The sequence below is a fragment of the Sarcophilus harrisii genome, chromosome 4 (genome assembly GCF_902635505.1).
Source record: "Sarcophilus harrisii chromosome 4, mSarHar1.11, whole genome shotgun sequence".
Classification (NCBI taxonomy): domain Eukaryota; kingdom Metazoa; phylum Chordata; class Mammalia; order Dasyuromorphia; family Dasyuridae; genus Sarcophilus; species Sarcophilus harrisii.
Genome location: NC_045429.1, coordinates 273,805,508 through 273,831,440, shown reverse-complemented (window position 1 = coordinate 273,831,440; position 25,933 = coordinate 273,805,508). Strand labels below are relative to the sequence as shown.

Genomic DNA, 25,933 nt, shown 5'->3' with positions numbered 1-25,933 from the left:
TTAATCAATTCCCCATTCCAGTTGATTGGATCATATACAAGTCAGATAACAAATAAAGTGTTATTTTAAACAATTAATGTATATACTTTTATTCAATTGCAAAGATATGGAGAAATTCTATCTGATTGTGCTAGAATGGCCCTTTATATTGACTGACCAACGATAGGTCATTCCCTTATGGCCAATCAAAAACAAACTTGTTAGCTCTTGGAGACAGGTAAGACAAAAAGTGACTTCAAGAAGTCCATGAATTATGGAGGAAGAACCCAATGTTTGAGAAAGTATTGTTATTTTTTTTTCCTTGTGTCTAATAGAGTTCAGTGAAAGAATAGGAATTTCTCTTTTATTTTTTTTCTAATCATCTATGGCATTCTGTATCAGAACAACTTGTTCATTAGGAGAAATAGCACCCAGCAGGGAGCAAAGAGTCAGTAGATTTGACTCCAAGGATTTTGACATTAGCGAATGGCTAGTTATACATTTAAGAGAGCATTAAGGAACTGAGCTTCATAGGGGGAAATGTTTAGTGATCCTATTGAATATCTTTCCCAGTCGAGATCAGTTTGATCATTCCACAAGAAGAAAAAGAAGGAAGAACATTGAGGTACCAAAGACATGAATTCCCTGGGTAATATGTGTTTCTCAATGTCTATGTTTCCTATATATGTCGCTCTTTTCACTGATGTGATATGCATTTGTAAGAGAGTACATTCCTGGTTTCTGGGGGGAAATATTTTATAGCTATTTTTCTTATTTTGTTTGGAGCTAATTGTATTTCTTGGCTATTAAAAATAAATACACTAGTTGGGGCTCAAGAGCTCCGACTTTAGGAGTATGAATCCACTGTGCACCTTGGACCTGCAAGTACTAAGTTGGAGAAGTAACCTAGAAGAGGTGCCACAATAATAGTTGGCACAGATTTTCAACCAACCAATAAATATTTATCAAACACTAGCTATGTTTTAGATAGTCGATTAAGTCCCAAGGAGACAAAGATAGTTAAAAGATAGTTCCTGCTCTGGGGGAGCTTACAGTCCAAAAGAGGAGACAACCTGAAAATAAATACAAGGCAAAGTGTATTTAGGACAATAAGAAATAATTAATATAGGGAAAATACTAGAATTAGAAAATATTTGGGGAGAGCTTGCAGTAAGATGAGATTTTAGTTATGACTTAAAGGATGCCAGAGATGTCAGTAGTTGGAGCAGAGGAGGAAAAGTGTTCCAGTCATGGGGAAAGAGTCAGAGAAAACGCCTGAAGCTGAGAAATGGAGTGTCTTGTTCAAGAAACAGCCAGAAGCTCAGTGGCACTGGATCGAAGAATATGTCTCTGGGAGTAAGGTGAAAGATTGATAAAATAGGATAGAATTAGATTATGAAGGGATTTGAATGCCCAATAGAACATTTTCTCAAATTTACAGTAAATGTAGCAAAGAACTGAACGGTTAGAAGTTTCTTCAATCCTAGATAAAAACATAATGTGTAAATGTGCATAGGTGTCTCTTATCTCTGTGATTCTTGGTATATGATTCTGTGCATCCTAGTATGCTACTGTATGTTTGTCTATAGTTATTACAGAGCATGATCAATTTAATTCAGTAAAAACCTATTAAGTACCTACTATGTGCTAGGCATTTTGATTATTAATCTGGCTCTTTGATTTCATTTCCTTAATACTAACCTGCAGTCCTGATAATGAGAGTAAAATTTTGATGACAGAATTTCAAACACTGTTACAGGAAGTAGAGATATATTTTTGGGTAGAGGAAACAACCTGGCATCTTTCCAATCCCAGTATTTAGGCATCCATCTGGTCAAAAAATCTCATTTATTTCTATATATTCCCTCCATAGCACCTCTTACATCTGGCCCTTCTCTGTGTTCACACACAGTTACCACCCTAATTCACAACCCCTGAATCTCTCACTTAGACTCTGACAATGACTTTTTTGGTCTCCTTGCCTCCTTACTCCAATCCTGTTTCAACACAGATGCTAAAGTAATTTCCAAAATCTCCTCTTGTCTATTCAGTACTCTCCAACAGCTCTCTATTGCCTCTAGGATGAATGATAAACTCTTTTTTGTTTGTTTTTAAAGCCTTCCACAAGTCAACTCCAACTTACTTTTGCAAATTTGTTACTCACTACTCTTCTGCTATGCACTCTGCTGTTCAGTATATCATGTATGTGTATGTCTATGCACACATACATACACATGCATTGTCTTCTCACTCCCCACTGCAAGTATGTCATTCTTACTTGTCTTTGAATCCCTGGAACTCAGCACAGCTCATAGTACACAATAGGCACTTAATAAGTGTTTTTTGACTGTGATTTCCAATCCCCTTCCCAAGAAGTCATTAGCACAATGTTTTGTATATAATATTGTAGATGCTCATCAATTAAATGGAATCAGACTTAGAGATCATAGAAACTCAGAGTTAGAGAGACTCTAGGCCCTCTGATTCAACCCAAATGTGAATAAAATAAGAAGCTGCTCTTCTCCTACAAGTAATCAAGCCTTGGCTTGAAAAACTCTAATGAGAGCAAATCCACTACCTCCCAAATCAATACTTTCCACTTTTGATAACTCAAATTATAAGGAAGTTTTTCCCAATATACATCCTAAGACTACATCTCTGCAATTTTCCCTTCATTTCTTCTAGTCAGGCTTTTTAGAATTTAACAGAAAAAAAAATCTAATAAATCTTCTACAAAGTTAGTTGCCCTTCAAGCATTTAAAGACAACTATCATTTTCCCTAGGTCTTCTCTTCTCTAGGTTAAAAATTCCCCCTCTTTTCAAAGCTTCCGTGAAATATTTGGACTGAAAAAAACACACAACAACAACAACAAAAATAATGGAAGCAGCAGCAAAAACAATAAACAAGTCATTGAAACCTTGTCTCATAAGAGAACCTCAAGCTGTCCTTGATAAAACACAGGACAGTGAGATAAATGGTATATTTGTAGTGGAGGAGATCTGGGTTCAAATTTGCTGCCATCTTAATTTGTGGGATCTGAGGCCTCTATATCTGTAAAGTGAAAATGGGGATTAGACAAAATCATCTGTGAGGTCTCTTCTCCTCGAAATCCATGATTTTAAGGTTTAAATTATAGAGATGAAAAGGACCGAGATATCATCTATCCCAAGTTCTCATTGATATGAGAGTCCCTTGATGATTAGGCATCCATCTGGACAAAAAAATCTCATTTATTTCTATATCTTCCCTCCAAAGCACCTCTTACATGTGGCCCTTCTCTGTGTTCACACACAGACACCACCCTAATTCATAACCCCTGAATCTCTCACTTAGACTCTGACAATGAGCTTATAATTGTTCTCCTTGCCTCCTTACTTTTGTGGGATCTGAGGCCTCTATATCTGTTTTTTTTTTTTTATTTAGATCACTGTATTTCAATTATTGCTTTTTTAATTCTAAGTACTTGTATTTTATATATTGTGATATATTCTATGTTATTTTATATATTATGATTTATTCTTATACATTTTTTCTGAGGAATTGCTAGGTTTTACTACATTGCCAGAGAATCCATGACAAAACACATACACACAAACACACACTCATATGCATTAGGAATTTCTTCAAGATTCCCTGAAGGGAAAAAAAAATATCAAGGAAAAAAAATACTGACAGGCAGAATTTGAACCCATAGTCTCGTTACAAATGCTTTTCATTGTGTGTTTAATGCACATGAAGATGGGTCAAGAGAGGAGGTTAAAGGCAAATATCTGGAAGTCTATTTATTCTCCTTTCTACCACTGGAAACAACACTGCCATACCCACTTTTATCCCATCCATTCCCGTATTATAGGTCCAAGCTCTGATGATTGACAGCATCGACCTTCTCGGGAAGAGGAAATCTCTCCCTGCCCTAAACTCTACACACTGACATCTTAAGCAAACAGTAACAACAAAAAAAAAAAAAAAAAAAATCAGAGGAAGGTCCAAGGATCTCCTTGGCTGCTCACCAAAAGGAAACCCCCATGAGCTTGGGAGTCTTAAGAGTTTCCTTGTGTTTGTTTTAATGTATTTTAAGCAAATAGCTCCAACAGAAAAGCTCATTTATGACTATAGTGGCAGCATAAAGCCGTCAGCTGTTTCTCAGTGCTGAGCAGAAAAGGAAATCTCATGTTAATTATTCATCAGAGCCTGAGGGGTGTGTGTGTGTGTGTGTGTGTGTGTGTGTGTGTGTGTTCATAATCCCAAGCCTTATATTTCTCATTTATGGGGCTCTGATACCATCCGACAGAAATCTTTCTTAAGTGAAATATTGATACGTTTACTCAGTCATCTTGAGCATGCCTTTTAAATTGCTGTAATTAAGACAAACAAAATGGTGGGGGGCAGCAAAGAAGGGAAGATGGACAGGCAGAACAGTTGGCAGAAGGCCAGTGGGCTCTCCCTGGAAGAGGGACCTGTCTTCCCTCTACCTTCTTTACACAGCCCACCCACAAATGCAGGCACAAACACAGAGAGGTGATTTCAACCATAGAATTCAGGTTATACTTGAACCTCAGAGGTTGATCCAAAATCCCAATTCTTGGCTTCCAAGATAGAAAGAACAACAACATTAACAGATGTTGTCATACCAAATACACATAATCTCCAAGCTACAAGAGAATGAGAAGCTTTGAGAATATAGAGAATTAGCAGAGAAGATCAAAATCAGGTGGGATATGGATAAGGAACTTATCATCCTCATCATCCTTTCTGCCATTGGAATCAGGCCAAGAAGGCTTTCAATAAACCCAAAGAGAATGAGTTTACATTCTTATACTTCCTTCAACTATGAAAAATCATTCATTTTATCTACCTGTTCAATCAAAAAACATTAAGTAAAAAAAAAAATGCTGGATGGTAACTGATCCCATTATTGTTTCTATCTAAATTACATTGGATGAGAATGAGATTAATAACAATAAGTTATTATTGTTATTGATCTTATTATTCAAACATTTTCTTTCAACTTCTACCTCTCTTTTTCCAGTCTACATTTACAGCGATCAAATAAATTGGATACATGATACTTATATTCTGTCTTTATTTGTTCTATAGCCAACCTCAGTGGGTTTGTGTTGCAGGGAAATGGTGTAATCTTTTCAGAGACAAAAGAATTCTGATGTTGTGTGGAAGGAAGGGACACCTTTAGGAACAGGCAGACAAATTCTAAGAAATATGGGAGGGATCAGCAAGGATATTTGAAGACTGGTGCCAGATTAACCTCTGTGTAGATTTGCACTGTGGGCAGAAAGAGATTTCTGCTCTGTTCATATTCTAGTTTAAAGTTAGACTTGATCACAAATGGGGAAAATCCTGGGTGGTTTGATATGTCAAGAGCTTCACAAAACCTTTGTAAAAATATATGTCCTTGGTGTTAGTCCTTTCTAGGAATTAATATCCCTTTCTGCTCTCCTTCTCTGTAAATGTCTCCTGTCTCCCTTTGTTATCTTTTTTTTTGTCGGCTTTCTCTCTCAGATTTGTTTTGTTTTCAATCCTATTCTTTCTCCATCTCCATCTATTCTTTCTTTTCATCTTTTTTTTTTTTTTTTGAGTGAACACTCTGCAGCAAATTTATGGGAGGGTCTGGACAAGAGTAGTAGGTGCCAGGCAGTCATGAATGGATTGTTGGAGGAAATAGTCATATCAATAGATCACAGTTCTTTTTGAGCATTTCTCTCTTCACTCTCCATTTCCCTCCTGTTTTTTTCTACTTCTTTCTCTTTAACTCCTAATCTTTTCATCTTTCTTATTTTTTCTATTTCCTTTCTTCTTTCTCTCCCATCTTTTTTCTTCTTTTTTTTACTTTTTCACATAATTTATTTCATCACTCTCTTCCCTTTTCTTCCTTCCTTCCTTTCCTTTTTCTTGTCTTCTTTCATCCTTTCTTTTTATTTCCTTTTCTTCTTTCTTTTTTGATATAAATAGAAGTAATGGTAAACATTTATCAGAAAGCCTTTAATTAAAATGTTAAATACTAAGCTGTGACAAAATTTCCTTTTCCAGTTCTATGTTCTCATGTCAGTTAATTAAGTAATGTATTGGATTTCCATTTCTGAATATGAGAGATTAACATATTAATGATAATATAATTATGTTATTACATTGGGGTTTATGCTGTCTGTTTCAAAATTCCCTGTTTAAGTGGATTGGCTCCTAGAGAATTCTGTTGTGTTGTATCAGTTTAGGTGATTCTCTTTAATACCACATCCCTGAGTAAAGAAGGGATTCTCTCGTCTCCCCAAGAGGTCTTTTCTCCCTCTTCAGGATGTCCAAAGACCCTTAGGTATGGAAAATTTTATGATGAAGATTATAGGAAGAAAAAGAAAAGAAAGGATAATGGAATGAGATGCAAAGGGTAAAGTATTATTTTTAGACTGGGCTGGAAGCCACAATGATAATAAGCAGGGTTTAGTATATAATTTTTAATGTTTTTTTTTTTTTTTACAGAAGGGAAAACTAGACAGGGAACTATATACATACATAACTGTAGTGTGCGGGATAGACATTCATTAACAACACAGTGACACATGACTACAAACATCAAATTTACCTCCTTGCCTCATTAGTCTTCTGGTCTACCTATACCCAGATTTCAGATCTTGTACTACAGGCAAGCAAAAAATTCCAATGTCCAAATATCACCAATTGAGTTATAAGAAGGCAGAGTTTGTAGACATAAGAAAATAAATTGCTAATTCCTATCATCAGCTATAGATTTCTACATGAAAGAACTGGAAAGGAAATCAGAGATCATACAGCAAAAATGATTCATTTGACCCAAAAAGAAATTGAGTCTAGGGAGGGATAAACACTTACACATGCTCACACAGCTAGTATGTAGCAGAGCCAAGATCATAGAATTCATATCTGGTTAAAAAAAAAAAAAAAAACTGACCCTATTAGGCAGCCCAATCCATTTATTGGGCTGATAAAGAAACTGGGATCCAAATATGTAAAGTAACTTGGCCAGGATGACACAGAGAGTAAGTAGCCTGACAGGGATCATGAACAAGACTCTTCATTTTTCAGAAAACTCTAAGAATATAAGTTGCAAAACAGTTGTTAATCTGCATGGATAGGAAGCATTTCCTTACTGAGGAATTCCCTATACCAATGAAATCATAGAGCCAGAGCTCTCCTGACTTTAAGAAGAGAAAAACAAAAAGCATGTTCCCATATGCAATAACCTGTACCAGCAAGTTATTGACAAATAATTTATTGGGAATGTTTTATTGAAAAAATTATTCTCTTTTGTAATATGACTACCATGGAACTATGTTTTGCAGGATTTCACATGCATAATCATTATCAAATTGCTTGCTTTGTCATAGAGATGAGATAGGAGGAAGAGAATTTGGAAATCAATTTTTTTCATTGTTAAAATTTGTTCATATGCAAATGGTAAAATATCATGTATATAAATAATTTTTAAAAATATGATCCTTTCGAGGGAAAGGGACCTACATATGCAAAAATGTTTATGGTAGGCCTTTTTGTAGTGGCAAGAAACTAGAAACTGAGTGGATGCCCAACAGTTGGAGAATGGCTGAATAAGTTATAGTATATGAATGTTATGGAATATTGTTTTATAAGAAACGATCAGCAGGATGATTTAGAGAGGCCTCTACATGAACTGATGCTAAGTGAAATGAGCAGAACAAGGAGATCATTGTACACGGCAACAGCAAAATTATATGATGATTAATTCTGATGGACGTGTCTCTTCTCAACAATGAAGATGATTCAGACCAGTTCTAATAATCTTGTGATGATGAGAATCATCTATACCTACAGAGAGGGCTGTGGAAACTAAGTGTGAATCACAACATAGCCTTTTCACTTCTTTTGTTGTTGTTCGCTTGAATTTTATTTTCTTTCTCATTTTTTTTCCTTTTTGATCTGATTCTTCTTGTTTAGCAAGATAATTGTATAAATATGAATGCCTATATTTTACCATGTTTAATGGATTACTTGCCATCTAGAAGAGGGGGTGGAGGAAAGAGGAGGAGAGTGGAAATTGGAACACAAGATTTTGCAAGGGTCAATGGTGAAAAATTATCATTGAATAGGTTTTGAAAATAAAAAAGCTTCAATTAAAAAAATCAAATGAAACAAAAAAAGAAAAAAAAAATGATCCTTTTCCCCAAGCAATTAATTTTGTTTGTGTTTGTTTTATTCTCGTATTAAAATTGGTGGGCATTCTCTAAGCCAAGTGGTAGTTGAGAGGGTAATCCACAAGTATGCTTTAAGACCATAGAGAAAAACCATCAGCATTTCTCATTTAGCTGCAGATAATTCTATAACATGATAACCTGTATGAGGATAATAGGTATTATATTTCAATATTATTCAGCATGAGATAGAATAGAGAAGCCAAAAAAGAAAAAAATATCTATTCATATGCTTCCCTTCTATGACACCTATTGCAGGAAATCTCCTTAAACCTTCAAGAGATATATTTTTAGATACAGAGTGCCATTATGAGTGAGTCAGTCCATCCCCACACCCAACACAGCACCTCACTGGAAAAGAAAAGTTCTGGGTAGGGACATATGGAAAAAAGAAACCCAATACTAACACTTAGGAAATTCTAAAGAGTTCTCAAATCAGGTATAAGCTTGCAATCCCTCTACTTAGGGAGCTCTTAGTTATAGGATAGAAATACAGTCCCTGAATTTTGAAAGCCTCTAAATACACACATAACCCAGAAGTGCCTTGACTTTTATTTCCCCTAGTCTGAGTCCTGCCCTCTGAGATGATCACAATGATGATAGCAATGATGATGATGATGATGGTAATGATGATGATGATGATGATGATGATGATGATGATGATGATAATGGTAGTAGTGGTGCTGAGATTTACATAGCATTTAAAATTTTTCAAGATGTTTTATATTTTCATATGATTCTTATAAATTAATTGAATCTCACAATAACACAGCACTGGGTACACTAGGTGCAATTTTTAAAATGAAAAAACAAAACTAAGTTAAGAATTATGTATATGGTCACATGTTTAGTAAATCTTAGAGGCAGGATTTGAACTTAAATCTGAAATTCTATCCATTACAATCTGATGCTTTGTGGGACTAACAAGATAAGTTACCAGACATCCAAAACATAATCCAAAGTTCTTACTATAGGGATAGACAAGTGCATATAAATAGAGTGTGCTATAAAGGAATTTCTAAGTGCTTAGCAGAGGTAAAATAAAAGGGGGACCAAAGCCAAGGGAGGAGACTGAGTCATCTCATCAACATCTACTTTCTTTCTTGATGTTGGTTTACTCCCAACTTTTTAGCAACAGGCTAAGCTGAGGCAGTTAGTCGTCAGAGGGCCCCTTCAGTGGGCAATTAGTATTCTAAACAGGAAATTAATTTGCCCTGCAAATATGGGAACCTTGTAATTTGTTTCAGTTTTATTTTATTGTCAGATAGGATTCATTTTCTACATGATTTTATGGTTGGATAGGATTCATTAGAAATTTTCCCCAACTACCTCCATTAAAAAAAAAAAAGTCTCTCCTATCCAACTCTAAGACTGGCTGCCTGCCTTGGTTTTTCTTTTGAATAATCCTAATGAGAGTCTCATACTCATAAGATGTACATCCTCATAGCCTCAGGTTCTGTTCTTTAGTAAAATTTTAATTTTCAGCATTAAAGATGCTCTTCCTCACCAGGTACTGAAATGGAGATAAATCTTTCTCGAGGTCTCTGCAATAGCTCTTTAGATATTGGAATGGAAAAGATGCACTTGACAGTGCCAACATTCTCTGTGTTACTTATAACTCCTCTTCCCTTCCCCTTATCCAATTTTTCATACATACACAAAGGCACACACACATACACACATACATGTGCATGCACACAAACATATATAAACAAACATACACACAACCACTATTCTAAACCAATGACTGATTAGCCTTACTGTGTCTAAGTGAGTATAAACCCTCTATAAATATCAGCTATTATGGTTATTCTACATGAATATTACCCCTGTACAGAAGACAGACCCTCAAGAATTAAAAAAAAAAAAAGTACAAGGTGATACCTCAAATGCATTATACCCTGAGTTCATAAATATTCTTTATTAAATGGAAAAGGAGGAGGTAGGGAATAGGACAGTGTGGTGAGTAAAGGACTACCTCTAACAGTATCTAGCAAAAAAGAAAATTTCCCAACTAGGCTATGGCTTATTATTCTCATTTGACGGAGGAGAGAACTGAGGTCCCAAAAAATGATATGCCTTTCCAAAATCACACAACTGTATAAGTGGCAGCATATGATTAGACAGGAAGTATGATTCAATGAAAAAAAAAAAAAAGCATTAGATTTGGAGTCCAAGTTATTGGAGTTGTAGATAGATGAATGACCGGCTTGCCTGCTGCTATTGATATATGGCATTATACCTCCCATTTCTGTGCCTCCATGTGTACTATCCCATGTGCCCGGAATCTGTTCCTCTTACTTTCACTGCTTGGAATGCCTAGTTCCCTTCCTGGCTCAGCCACCTAGCATGTAGTCAAGTGGTAGAATTGATAGAGCACAGGAATTTAGAATCAAGAAGATTTGATTTCAAATCCTGTCTCAAATGTCGCCCTGGGAAAGTCATCTAACTTTTCTGCTTCCGTTTCCTCATTTATAAAATAAGAATAATACTATAACCTACCTCCTAGGGTTATTGTGAAGAGCAAATGAATTTACATATGTAAAGTGCTTTGCTATGTAAATACTAGCTATTTTTATTAGTAGCAGTAACAATATTCAATGCTAGAAATGGAACTCTAATCATTTCATCTATCTCAGAATTCTCTAAGAGTTTAAGTTGCAAAACAATTATCAATATATGTAGATAAGAAGAATTTACTCACTGAGGAATTCCATGTGCCAATGAAATAATAGCTTCAGGATTCCCCTCATTTAAAAAGAAATACAGAATATGAATATGCATGCATATAGATATAGATATAAATATAGATTGCACATGTGTGTATAAGCATGATATAAATATGAATATAAACAAATACATAATAAGCATATATAAAATAAAGATAGTATACACTAGTGTAAGTGACTATATATGTGTGTGTGTTTATGTATGTGTGTAAATGTATATATGTATATAAAATACACACATGTATATACATAAACATGTATATACATAAAAAATACATATATAAGTATGTGTACATTTATATATAGATATGTGTTATATATATGCATACATGTATGCATATTATAATTAAATAGATATCTAGATGGTATAAAAGAAAGAGCACCCTGAGCCTAAATTCAAGGCTTAAGTTCAAATATAACCTCAGACACTTATTAGCTATGTTATTTTAGAAGTTGCTTAATTGCTGTTTGCCTCAGTTTCCTCAGCTATAAAATGGATCTGATAATAGTGCTTGCCTTCCAGGATTATTGAAATCAGAGGAAATAATATTTGTTATTTATTTTATTATACCATCTAGTCCATGGTAGGTGCCATATAAATTCCACTGGTTATTATGATGATTAAGTAATTTACTTCAGCCTTTGTATTGAAAAATATGATGATCTTCTACAAACATTTCAGATTCTCCTCATCATTAGTTTCCCCATTCCCATCTCATCACTATGGATTAATGATGCTTATAATTTGTTTTTCCTTATGCTATATTGATTGACTAAGCTCCTTGAGAGCAAGGACTGTTCCACTTTTGTATTTGTATGCCCAATGGCTAGCACATTTCCCGATCCAAAGCAGACTCTTAATCAATTGTTTGCTGATTGCTTGGCTGACTACATAAACCCCATGGTTGGTATTGGTGATGGCTCTACTCTCAAACATCTCAACACTTTCATTACTTTTTAGCTATTCATTTCCATGGGTTCTCCTAGACTATTTCAATGAGGATAATGCATGCTCTAGGATGACCTGCCTAGCTAGCTGACCTGGAAATGCATTGTGGGAATCTGTTATCTGAAGACCAGAGTAATTAAAGTCAGAGAGAGAGTCTCATCACTACACTAATTATCAAGTAACAGGCATTTTGGAACGCACTAGTGAAAGAAGATTGCATGCTAAGGTATGGATGGGCTATGAACTATGATGCTAGAGAAACTATTCAAGCTAAAGAAAGCATATAGGAAACACTCCTTTAAAAACTCATCAAAGACAGAAATTCTAGCTACAGGAATTCAAAGAATCAAATTTAGAGCAAGAAAGGAACTTAAAGATCATCTGGTCTAATTCTTTCACTTTTTTACATAAGGAAACCAAAACTCATAGAGGGGGTAGAACTTGACCATTATTATAAACTTTACAAGTATCAGAATCTTGGATTCAAGCCCTAGACCCCTGACTTCAAGTGTACTGCTTTTTCCCACTACACCAAACTGACCTTCATTCCTGCTGGTAGGGACCTAAGTCTCAACCTTAGTGCCAGACAAAACTATGCAAATGAAAAAGAGGATGCTGATAGAGGAAGAGGTAAAGAAAAGCCACTTTACCCCCAAAGTTTAACCTATTTCTCTCCTGGAATGTTAGTGTCTCATTTACACTTGCTTGTTTGACATATTCTGGATTATCCTATAATAAGCCTCTCAAACTCAACATGTATAAAACAAAAATACATCTTTCTAACATTTTAGATACATATGTTTTGCTTCATAATTCTAATTTCTCTTTTAACCCATTCAGGAATAGTATGTTATATGGTTCCACAGTCTTCTCAAATACTAGCTAATTAAATATTGGATCTTTTTTTAAAATTTTTCAGTGTTTATTCATAGATTTTTTTCAAAAAAACTCACTCACTATATCTGAAAGCTGCATCATCTTTTTTGTTACTGTTTTTCCTATCGATTTGTTTATATTCAAAGTCTTTGACATTTCTTCTTCCTGATTCCTCTCTCTTCTTTATTTTTCTTATCACTCACCTCTTAACTCCCTCCCCTTTGATTGTGATTTCCTTGAATCCTGGATCTCAAAAGTATCCCATGCTCCTCCTATAATGGACAATTCATGGCTTACTAGCCTAGGTTTCTGCCTCCATCTGTATTTTGGGTGGTCAGAAGTGGGCTCAGCTCAGTACTGTATTCTTTTCCTCAGACTTGGTGGAGTGTTTCATAGCCCTCCATGGCTATATTGTATCATGTTCTATTGAGCTATCTCACTCTTTCAGTTCCTCAATTCTCTGACCTGACAGCAACAATTTGGAATCTATTTTCCCTGGCATTGGCATTTCAGAACTTTTCAGTACTGATGCTTTCACATGAAAGCCCCTAAGCAGATTTCAATTTCTTTTTATTTATTCATTTGTTGTTTGTTTGTTCATTCATTCATTTATTTTTTGCTCCTAAATAATTGTGACCAAGCTGGCTGTAGAAACCTAAGAATACTGGCACTGAAAAGAGAGAAAGAAGAATGGGGTGTAGAAATGGGTTTTGATATAAGCCTATGTCATATTCATAGTTTTACTAATGAAACCTTGCTACTGATAGAGTGGGAAGTGGGAGAATTGTGCTGACTGAGTTCAGAGAAGTGAGACATAAGTTTCTGGGGGATTTTAATTTCTTTTGGATTTTGATTGCCTTAGATTATGGAAACTGATGAATTTGCTTTATCTTTGATGCATAATTTCTGTTTGGGAGAGTTTGAGATGTAATAGAGATCTGAAAAAATGTCTTGTTCACCATCTTGCTGCTCATGTGAAATAATTCTCTTAACATTTCTCTGACTCTATTTAGATACCCACCATTCCTACAGTCTTTTAGGTTCACAATCTAAGAAGTCAGCTTCAACTCTTCACTTTTCTTTAGCTCTCACTCCATCCAATACTATACTTCATCCAACCTATCCTTGCTCTCCTATCTCTATACCATTGTTTTTTATCCATGGTCCTGCTTATTGGAAACCCTAGTTCCCTTCAGGGCTTAACTCAGATGTTACCTTTTTCAAAAAAACCTTTCATGACTGCGCCAGTTGTTAATGTCCCCACCATCACTATTTTCTGGTACATATCCTGTATTTGCCTGTGAATATATTGTCTCCTCTGGTAGAAACACTTTTCTTGAGAAAAGACACTACCTCATTTTTGTTTATATCCTCAAAATACAGATAGTGAGTGGTATATAGTAGTTAAGAAAGACTTATCAATTAATTGATTAGAAGATGCAAAGATTATTGTACAACTTCATATATGCTCAAGAAATTACAAAGGTTCTTGGGCGAATGAGAAGGTTCCCTTTCTCCTCAATAGCCATGAAATTGCCCTATTTGGGTAAGGTTCTTTAAGGATCACCAAATGTTACTCTAAGGGAAAATCTAGAGAGAAAATTTCAAGGTACCTAGAAACAGAGGCCTCTATTTTGCAGAAGAAACTTGTCAAAGCAACAGATGCCTCCCAATTATCTTGGTAATACCAATTGTACTTAGACATTTCCTGCCTGGTACACAGTAGGTACTTAGTATTGATTGATTTCATAACTAAAGGCTCTCTGATGTTAAGAAGAGATTCATCACTTCATGTTTTGCCCTTTCATATAGGTTCAGGCTGGAGCCTGAAAAAAGTTGTTTTCTCTCCAAAACTTTCAATTATACCAATCCTGGTAATTGCATAATGCTTTACTCATTGGTAGAGAGAATGATTATTTCATGTTCTGTAAAATTGGTCTCTCTTTAACCCCAAGGTTTGATCCTCAAGTAAGATAATAAATAATAATCACTATATAATTATAAGAAATAATAATTTGATCTTGTTATTAAGAGGCAGCATGTATAGTATAGTGGATAATAATGTCAAAAGCAGGAAGATCTGGGTTCAAATCCTAACCTCTGGCAAATACCAGTGGTGTGACTTTGCATAAGTTACCTTTCAATGCTCTGGACAATTTTCTAAGCCTTTAAGTTGCAAGGAAGTTGATTACCTGCATCAATAGAGGAAGTTTGTTTTTGGTTTTTTTATCATAGGTTTAATCCCTATTATGAATAATATTGAAATGTTAAGAAATCTGAAGGGTTTCAAATTGTATCCAGAAAAGAGAGTGTACAGGTATGTATTCATGAACAATGAGACACACACATACACACACACACACACACACACACACACACACACAAACAAAAAAAGACAGAGAGATAGAAACAGAGACAGTGAGAGACACAGAGATAGGAACAGAGAGAAAGAGACAAGAGAGACAAACTCTCAAATACAAAGATAAAGACAAAGAGACAGAGACAGAAAGATGGGGAGATAGAGAGATGGAGAGATAGAATTACACAGATATAAGCAGAGAGCTACAGAGACAGAGACTTTGAAATAAAGATATAGAGACACACAGAGAGATAAAAACATTTATAGATGGAGAAATGGAGACAGAGAGAAATAGAAACCAAGAGACAAAGAAAGAAACACACAGAGAGAGACAGATAGAAGAGGGAGAGAGGAGACACAGAGAGACAGAGAGACAAAAGGAGAAACAGAGCCAGGGAGACATAAAGATACAGTGAGAGACAGAGACAGTCAAAGAGACAGAATGGCAGACAGAGAGACACAGAAAAAGATGGACTTTGAAACAGAGAGACAGAGACAAAGACAAAAACACCCAGAGAGAAACAGAGCAATCATACTGGATAAGTTTAGAGGGAGAAAGACAAAGAGAGAAAAGAGAGAGTGGGGAGAGGGAGAGAGACAGAAAGAGAGACAGAGACAGAGAGCAGATAGAGAGACAAAGACATGGATAGGGACAGAAAGAGAGAGAGAGGGAGAGGAGGGAGAGAAGGAAAGAGGAAGTATTTCAGGAAATATTCAAGATTAATTTCAAGGAAATTCAACTATATAAGATGGACAAATATGATCACTAGAAATAGGGGAGTGTGGAATTATACACCAAATTAAAGAAAAAAGAATAGATTTATGTTGGAGATTATAAATTACATTAAGTTGACTTGGCTTCCTGGAAGAAATGAACTTAAATTATGATTTAAAGGAATGAAAAACAAGACTGGGGAACATATACAATCATACTGGATAAGTTTATATGCTTTCTGAATGGTTCTGCATTATGCTTTTCAGTTGATAGAAACCTAATCTTTATCTATTGCATTTCTATATCTTTTCCTTAGTCAAGGAAAGCGAAAATGATATATAATAATTGATTATATATAAATGAGAAAACACACAAAAAGTTTCCTGATTGCTTGAGATCCAGTTTTAAAAACTGACCAATGAATTAACTCCATAATAACCAAATAGGCCAATCATAACTTGAGGACAGTGAATGAGAGAGAGAGCCTAATCTTTTTTGAAGAACTGAAGTATTTAAATGAATATTCCAGGTTTAGATAACAGTATAAGTAGGACAGGACCAAAGAACTAAAGGTAGATAGACAAGTGTAGGAATTAAATGATATCCAGTCATTTTTTTTTTTATGGAGGGGGGGCTCTTTTCTTTTCAAAAAGATCCAATTAATAATACATTTTTGTTATGTAGTATGTGTATATATGTTCATTATCTACCTTACATGCACCTAAACACACATACATATATCAGCTATTATTACTATTGGATTTGCCTTTAGCACTTAATAGTTGAAATATCCTAAGAAAGAAAGGAAATCACATGAAACTATTAGCCTAAAAAGGAAAGGATAAGATGGCCAGAAAACTGAGGAATAAAAATGTATCTACCAAACCACCAAGCCTTTACTGTACTTTTATCTGTTCTATGACACCAATTCTCCTACTTTCATCTATCCTTTGCTCTCTCCCTCAGCTAGGTTGACAGGTCTACTCCTAGAAAGAATCTGAAATCAACCATCAACACCTTTGTATGAATGAGTTTTAATAAGTCTGTATACTTTCCCAAAAGCATTTGCAATTTAAACCTAATTCTCATTTTGAAGTAGAAGACTTTGCTCCCTGGGAAAAGGATTTTAGGGATTAGCTATGAGTAGGAGGGGAAATTTATAGAGGCAAGGAGCTTTCCTGGGAATCCTAAAATCCTACCACTTTGGTTGATGTCTATCTTACCTTTGGGTAAAACCAGGCATAAGTGTGGATCATTCAGGGAAATATATTCCCTCTGGTCTTATGCTCAGTAACAACCCTGACTCCAATGCCACTTTAATTTGCCAGTTATATAATGCACAGTCTCACTGGGTGGCAGTTCTTCCTTATTGGAGAAGTTCCATATTAATAATCTATTATTCATACTGTCTTTGGTCTCTTGCTACTGGCACAGTCAGTAAGGAAAAATTGTAAGGCATAGAAAAGTTGGAGGAGGGTTAAAAGCAACCCTTCCTTCTTCCAGCCTAAGCAAAACCTGAAAGTCTGTACTTTTTTTAAGCCTTTGAGATCCCCTTTTTCAGAAGTCATTGACTGGCAGAACCAGGTCAGGACCTGACTGGTTGTTGTTGCGTTACCTCATGGCTAAGTCCAAAAGAGAAGAATGGAATACATAGAAGGGAAAAGAACTCCTGGGACATGCAGAGGGATATAATCATTGAGTATGATAATTAATTTAATTCAATTCAATTCAACAAAATGCCTAACATATAGTAGTACTTAAAGAAATGCTTATTTATTGACTGCTGACCGATTTAAAGTTGGGGGTAGCTAACATATTGGATGACAGAATTGAAATCCAAAAAAGAAGTTGGCAAGCCAGAAAATCAGACAGACTCTATCAAGATGTAATTTAATAGGATTAAACACAATGTTTAATATTTGTTCAAAAACCGACTTTACAAGTACAAGATGACAAAGACATGTCTAGGCAATAGCAGTTTATCTAGAAATTTTAGTGGGCTACAAACTCACCATGAGTCAACACCATGATGTATTAGCCAAAAAATTGTACTTCAAAACTAAGACTTCATTAAAAAAGATATAGAAGAAAATCATAGAATCATATGCTTAGAACTGGAAATAAAATTAGAGGGAATCAAAACCTACCCCCTCCTTTTTTACTGAAGAGGAAACCTGATAAGTCAAAGGTCAATCACACAGCAAGGAAATATCTGAGGCAGGATTAGAACTCATGTCTTCTTGATTCCAAGTCCAGTGCTCCATCTACTAAGTCACCTAAGAATAGTTAATTTCTAATTACACTATACCTGGAATATTGCATTCAGTTCTGGGAACCTACATTTTAGAAACTATATTGATAAATTTGAGATTATCCAAAGGATAACCAGAAAGACAAGAGGCTATATGATGATTGTTTGAAGGAAATGGAGCTCATAGAAGGTTCTGTAAAAGTCATGATAACTTCAAGTACTTCAATAACCATCAATTGTACAAGGGATTAGGCTTGTTCTGTTCCAACAAAACAAAGGAACTTTTTTTTTTCTTGTAGGACAGAAATCAGAGAAGAATAGAAGCAGGAACCTATAAATGAATAAAGAGGCAAATTTAGGTTTGATGTGAGAAAAAAATTTCCCAGCAACTAAACTAGCTTTTATTGAAAATGATTGCCATGAGGATTTTCAAACAAAGTAAAGAGAGTCTTATATAATAAATGATTATATGTAAATGAGAGAACACACAAAAAGCTTCCTGATTGCTTGAGATCCAGTCTAGGATTTTTAAAATTGGCCAATGAATTAATTCCATAGTAACCAAATAGACCAATCATAAATTGAGGACAGTAAATGAGAGAGAGAGCCTAATCTTTTTTGAAGAACTGAAGTATCTGAATATGAATATGCCAGGTTTAGATGACAGTATAGGTAGGAGAGGGGATTACGAATTACTTTTTGAATACACATCTGACAAAATGGCTACTAAGGGGCAGCTAGATGATGCAGTATATAGAGTACTGGTTCTGGAGTGAGGATGATCTGAATTCAAATCCAGACTCAAGCACTTAACACTTCCTAGATATTTGACCCTGGGCAAGTCACTAAACCCCAAATTGCCTCAAAATTTTTTCCCAAAGAAGGCCGTTGCTGAGGCCCCTTCCAACTCTGAAATTTTGTGATTATTGAAACCAGCCCATGCTTTCCAAGCCAACACTTCTCCTCATCCTGAAAACTATATAGGAAATAGGAAGAAGACACTGAGAAGATTGAAATGACCTGTCAACCCTCTGAGGACATATAGATCTAGTTCAATCTTAGACATACTAATAACATTATAATTTATTCCTGCATCCAGTCTCCTCTCTGGAAATGTCTAGAATCAGATTGCTTCATGGGTTCTTAAACATTTTTGTGCATATGTCACAGACACTTTTGGCAGTCTGGTGAAACTTGTGAGAGCCTTCACAATAAAAGATTTTTTTCCTTCATAAAATTAAAGAAAATGAAAAATTTTTAGTCAAAACTTAGTGAAAAAATAAATGTTATTTTTTGTTTTTGTACAAATTTATGGATCCCTGGAAAGGGTTAAAGACCGTCATTTAAGAAGCCATATTCTAGCATATGGAAATTAGTTCACATGCTAGCAAACAAGGCACCCACTGAGTATTCTGAGCATAAACACAGATTTAGAGCTAAAAAGGAATCTAATTCCTGTCATTTAAAACAAGGAGTAAACTGAGTTCCAGAAAGTCATTGTGATTTGCTCAAAGTCATGCAATTTAAAAACAGACCCTGGATTCAAACCCAAGTCCCCTGAACCCAGATCCAGAACTTTTCTATCATGCCACATTACCTCCTATATATTTTTAAAAATAAGGACATAAAGGGCTATAGACCAGAATCTAGTATCATAGAACTTCTAATATTATGGGAAAGACATAAATTCTATTCTTGAATAGCTCTAAATATATATGTGGAGGGAATATCCACATATATACATATATATATACACAGCACAATGCATGCATATATAAGCACACACACCTACATTTATTTGCATATATGTACATATATTGCATATATACATGTATATATGCATATATATATATAGAGAGAGAGAGAGAGAGAGAGTTATACATAGCTGTATATATTGTTGTTGTTTCTCTTTTGTTCTCAAAGAGGACCATGACATCAGGGAGATAATGCCATGACACATAAACAAATTGGATTTAAGTGAGGGTGGTCTGTGCTAAGTCGTCAATCTCATGTTTTTCTTCAGAGTTATCTGGGTCCAGTGGCAAGATAAAGATCAGAACAACTGGAAGTAGCCCTGGATGCAGTGGAAGACTGAGGTTTTTAAGCTAAGATCTTTAAGAGGTCTCAGTTTGAGTGAAGCGATGTCCAATCAGTGATTAAGGCAAGTTTAAAAATGAGGCAGAGATTAGCCTCTTTTACTTAGCCAAAAAAAAAAAAAAACAAAAAACAAAAACAAAAACAAAAAAAAAAAACAAACTCCAGCCTGGGAGGGGAAGACCCTCTTAGGATTTCTGGCCAAAACACAAAACAATTGCTATTTACATTCACTCTGAGGCAATCAGAGTTCAAACAATGACCAATTAGAACTTGACCTGGGACCTATTGTTGGCATCAATGAGAGCCAGAATGAATATAGATAAACAGTTATTACAAGAAGGCTTGAGTACATCAATTAATGCCAAAATATCATAATTTTTTCTTTCGAAATAAAAAAATTTTCATCTTACTATATCTATTTTCTTTGTGTTATGGACAAAAGAACTGTACCAATTGATTCAGTTTTGTTAGTTGAAGTATTCCTAAATTCTGGTCCTATTCTAATGATTACATATAATTATAGCTTATAACTATATAATTATAACTTTTTGTCATCATATGTAAATATATAGCTACATATAACAAACATGTTGTTATAAATATATATGGATATGCAGTAGCATGTGCATACTTATATGATTTATATGTACACATATATGTATACATGTCTTTATTTAAAATGTAATAAATTAAAATTGCACTAAGACTCTGGGGATGTCCTAAACATAGTTGTATGCATGCACATATGTGAGCCATGGACAGAAAAAAATTAATCGCCTTAAACATTAAGAAGTTGAGCTAGGAAGTTGGTTACTGCAATGGGGAAAAAAGGGTTAAAATGGTAGTAAGAAGGAAATTCTCCTTTAGGCAGTGTGGATGGCAGATATCTGGGCCTTGAGCATTTTTGGCTGGCCTTGATCAAATAGGGGACACACCTTAGGGAGCCAAGCAAGCTGTAGGAGAAAAATAGTCAATACCCTATGTCTTGTCTCTTGATTCAATCCTGACAAATCAGCCCAATCTTTGCTCCTGAGATGGGTATTCCCACTTCAGCACATTGGACAACAGCTCTATAAAGAAATGCTGGTACTTAGCTACTTTAATTGGTCTTATCAGATCCAGTTTCTTGTCCTTATGCATCAGGTTATACGGGATGTTAGGTCTTTAGACCCTGATATTCTCTGTAGCTTATTTATATAACCCTATTGTTTCTTCATCAATTCGTCATTAACTAGGGATAAATGAAAGAGTTCATTTATATTAGCAAATAATTCAAAAGAATTTTATATTTGTATATTTGAAATGTATATAAAATAATGGTTCTTTAATACTTCAATATTATATATAAAAAAAGTAAATGACATACATATTCAACCTTTTCCTCCCCAGTGTTTTTTGTAGACTTACTTTTTCAATCACATTTACTTTAGACTAATGCTTAAAATGACTTAAGGTTCTCAATCCTATACACACACACACACACACACACACACACACACACGATCTGGACTCCGTAGGAGAATGAGTCACCCACAAATCATTTAATTATGGAATCAAATGGATGGATAAGATACAAAATTAAAAATCCACAAGTAAGTAATTAACTTAATTTGAGGATTTAGAAAAGCTTGAAGAAGCATAGGTAATCAAGCTTCCTTATACATTTCTCCCACCATTTATCAGTAAATGCTCTCTGAAATGGATGATTTTTGTAGCAAACCATTGATCACACCAGACAAAAGAAAAATCGTCCATATAATAAAACATGCATTCTTATCATATTCATTGAAGGATATTTTTACAGCCATCTATATCCTCTGAAAAATGACTAAATGGCCAATACATGGATGCTGCAGTTTTTCTCCTACATATTTCTAGGAAGAATATGCATTACTTAGGTTCTATATGTCAAATCTCATATCAATAATTTGTACCCAGATCAGTCTATGAATTATGGCAATATATAAAATTAAATGTTCTATCTCTGACAGTAATCAGTAATACTTCAATAGTTTTCCTCCCCCTGCTCTCCCCTTCTTTTCCCCCTGCTCCTCCTTTTCCTCTTTCTCATACCTTTTCCCTCCTCCCCTTCCTCCTCCTCTTACACCTCTTCCTCTCCCTCCTCCTCTTCCTCTTCTTCCTTTTCTTCCTCCTCCCCCTCTTCCTCCTCTTCCTCCTCTTCCTCCTTCTATTTTGACAGTGCCTTGAAGGTGAATGATACTGTGTTTAATTGTTGAACATAATCATAATTATTTATTTCATGTGGGCAAGTCTTAACATGATCATACTGAGGTCAAGCCCTGTGTTTTATGAAAAAATTTATATTTATAACTTAATGTTATCAAAGCACTTTCTTCACAACAACTCTGTGAGCCATACATTATAAATATTATCCCCATTTTATATATATGGAAACTTAGGGTCAAAGAGGGTCAAAGAGAATTAGGGGTTTGCCCAAGGTGACACAGTTAGTAAGTATATAAGGCAAGATTTGAATTGAGGACTTTCTGACTCTAAATCCAGCACTCTATCAATGACTCACCTAACTGCTTATAAATGCCTCTATATGGAAGGTCCTGTTTCAATAATTTGACTGAGTTGAAAATCAAATGAGTTTTAGAATGATAAGGATTGGAGTGGGAATTAAGAGACCCCCAGTTTGAGTTCTGTCCTTGCTATCTCATCAATTAAAATTAATCAGCATTAATTAAGTGCTTGCTATGTGTAAGGCACTGTGCTAAGGGGTAGGTATTTTTTTTGTAAGTGAATACAGTCCCTACCCTAAAAGAGCTTGGACAAGCCACTTCTCTCTAACATCAGTTATAAAATAGAGTAATTAAGCCAGGTGATCTCTGAAGTCTCTTTCAGCTCTGGCAACCTATGTTTTTTGAATTTAATTTCCCAGGAACTCCTGGGATGCTGCTGCCAGCTACATAGCTCAGAGGGTGAGTCCTTGCCAGATTCCCAAACAGGCTCCAGCAAACAGGCTTCAGTTTTACTCAGTCTAAGTATATTCCCTATTCCTCAGTAGGCTCCATCACAAGGCAGTGTAGGTGGGCCTGGAGAGCTGGGCAGAGTCCTCAGGAAAGGACAAAATAAATAAAAGTCCCAAGATGCTTCCAGCAGGCATTGTGCTTTCTTCCCCTGATTATTTTGGAGGCCAAATCAGAGCTAAGTAAAGCTGCCAGATCAGGATCAAACCCAGAGTGAGATGAAAGGCCCTTTTGTAGTGTATAATTCAGAGCAGCAAATATGTGCAGAACATGTGATTAGAATAAATGTCTGTCCCTAGGCTGAGCATGAGAATGCTGGACAACCAGAACGGGTTCCTGATCATGGAAGCTCTCCCTTCTAAAGAGTCCATTCTCCTGTCCCTTCTCTTCTCCTTACGTAACATTCCTGCTTCAAGTCCAGTTGTCAATTCACCCAGTCTATTCCCTTGATTTAAACATCTCAGATTGAGAAATTACCCATCTTTTCAAAAACCTTTAACCTTCTCACCTTCAGAGGATATAGATTTAAAAGGAACCTCAAGATTCCATTAACTTAACCTTTTCTTATTTACAGATGAAAAAATGAGATAATGGATTAGCTTAAGATCATATAGGCAGTGATAGAAGCAAGATCTGAACCAGAATCCTCTGACTCCAAATGCAGTCTTTCCATCGTAGCTTACAGTGAGTCTAAAAGGCAGAATAGAACAGTGGAATGGTAACCACAGGACTTGATGCCAAATCCAAGCTCTGTCATTTAATACTTATATGATTTCTTAAGTCCTCAGTGTCTTCATCTATAAAAAGAGAGATTCCTTCCAGCTTAACTCCTATGGCTTCTCTCTCCTCAAATAAGGAATTCCTTTCAAATGGAAATAGTGGGGATGCTCATCAATTGAGGAATGGGTAAACATAGTATATCAATGCGATGGACTATTATTGTGTTGCAAGAAAAACCTGGGAAGACTTACATGAACTGATGCAAAGAGCAGGACAAAGAGAATCAATTTGAACAACAACAGCAATATTGTATAGGTTATCAACATGACATCTTGGGTGTTGCCTACCTGTGCTAAGGACCTCTTGACTCCTTTCTGTGGTGTTCTCACTGCCTCCAGATGCTGCTGATTCCCTGGATTTGCTCTAGGAACTTCCAGCTCATTTCAGCCTCCATCCAACTAGTGGACTTGGTGAGGAACAAAGGGACTGAGCAAGAAGGACCCCAATCCTTCATAGATTGTATTTGTATTCTATCTTTAGGATTAAGATAGTCCTCTGTTAGAATTCTTACAAAGTGATAAATCAGTTGCCTAATTTAGCATGACACTTAGCAAATTCTCTAGCTCACTAAAGTATTTAAGTACTCATTGGAGTTCACACTTTTGGGAGATTTACAAGTCAGTATTCAGTATGAGTACAAGTCAGAAACCCACAACCCCACTCTTAGAGGAGGAGTCAACCTTTGGGAGAGCATAAAAACAGCTGAGCTCAGTCAGCAGAGTTCAGTTGAAAAGATTGAGAGGGGAGCATTGTTCAGTTCAGAAGAAGCCCAGTATTGGAGGCGGAGCCAGATTCATTCATCCCATCTCACACTACTGTGGTGACAGGCTCTCCTCCTTCCCTTCTCCACTAAAAGAAAGGCCTCTAAGAAAGCTACCTGGGCCCAAGGAAAAAGACAAGACTTGGAAGGAGAAAATAAACTTTTGGATTTTATCAGCTGGCTTCACTTGAAGTGATTATTACTCTATACCGAAACTAAGGCTGCCTCCAGAAAACCTCCCCAAAAAACCTGCTCCCAGACAACCATCATATATTATATAAAAGAAGAGAACATCACAGTCCTCCAATATTGAGAATTCAGTTCAGGAGAATCACTTTGAGTGCATTTGATACTGAAATATTGGAGTTAAAATCCCATGAAGTACTTCTTTATTCTGAATAAACTAGGTCAGTCAGTTCAAGTTTAAGCTTGAGCTCTAGCTTTACTCCATCCCAGACCATACCAGCAACAAGGTCTATTAAGGTTTGTAATAAAAGATCTGCATTCTGATGACAATGAAAATGAATCAGAGGAGGCAGACAAAAATGACAATAATTCCTAAACAGAGAGAGACCCATAAATACTTAAGAAGGTAGTCAGAATTCAGAGTTAGCTTAAGTGACAGCAGAAACAACAAAAGTTCTGCCTCTTCTCCTCTATGGCATGAATCCCCACTGCCTTTGTTAAAAAACCAATAGCAACCAGATTTTAGAAGTGAAGAGCTCAATAAAGCAAAAACAATCTGATAAGCAAATAATGAACGGGGACAGTGACAAGGCATACATAGATGAACTAGTAAAACTCCATAGAAAGTTAATGACATTGCTGAATGATATGCACTTCAACAGATTGTAAACCTTATATATAGAAGAAAGAAAACTTTTATTGAATGAATACAACTTTTGACTTTGATTTTTGCTCTCTGGATAAAACCACAGTTCATAAAATGCAGTATTACCTGAAAGCATCTAGAATATTCTGAGAATACAGCAACTGGGAAACTGTGGGAGCTCTTATTTTTTGTTGTTGTTATTTCAATATAAAATACTCAAAATGATGTGATCTCAAGGGGAAAAAATGAAAATGAGAACAACCCCCTTCAACTTTATTTTTCTTTAAAGTCAATCATCACGTTTTGATAAAGGAGAGGGTAAGTGACAAGTTCAGGAGATTGCATTCCTTACTAAGGGAAATATTCCAAAAGAGTTAGTCTGGATAACCTTGAAAAAAA

General features: G+C 35.5%; 1 pseudogene; it reads left to right on the top strand.

Moving 5' to 3' along the window:
* Positions 1 to 25,684, top strand: part of LOC100915949 — a 66,608-nt pseudogene extending 40,924 nt beyond the window's left edge.
* The last annotated feature ends 249 nt before the right edge of the window (positions 25,685 to 25,933 follow it).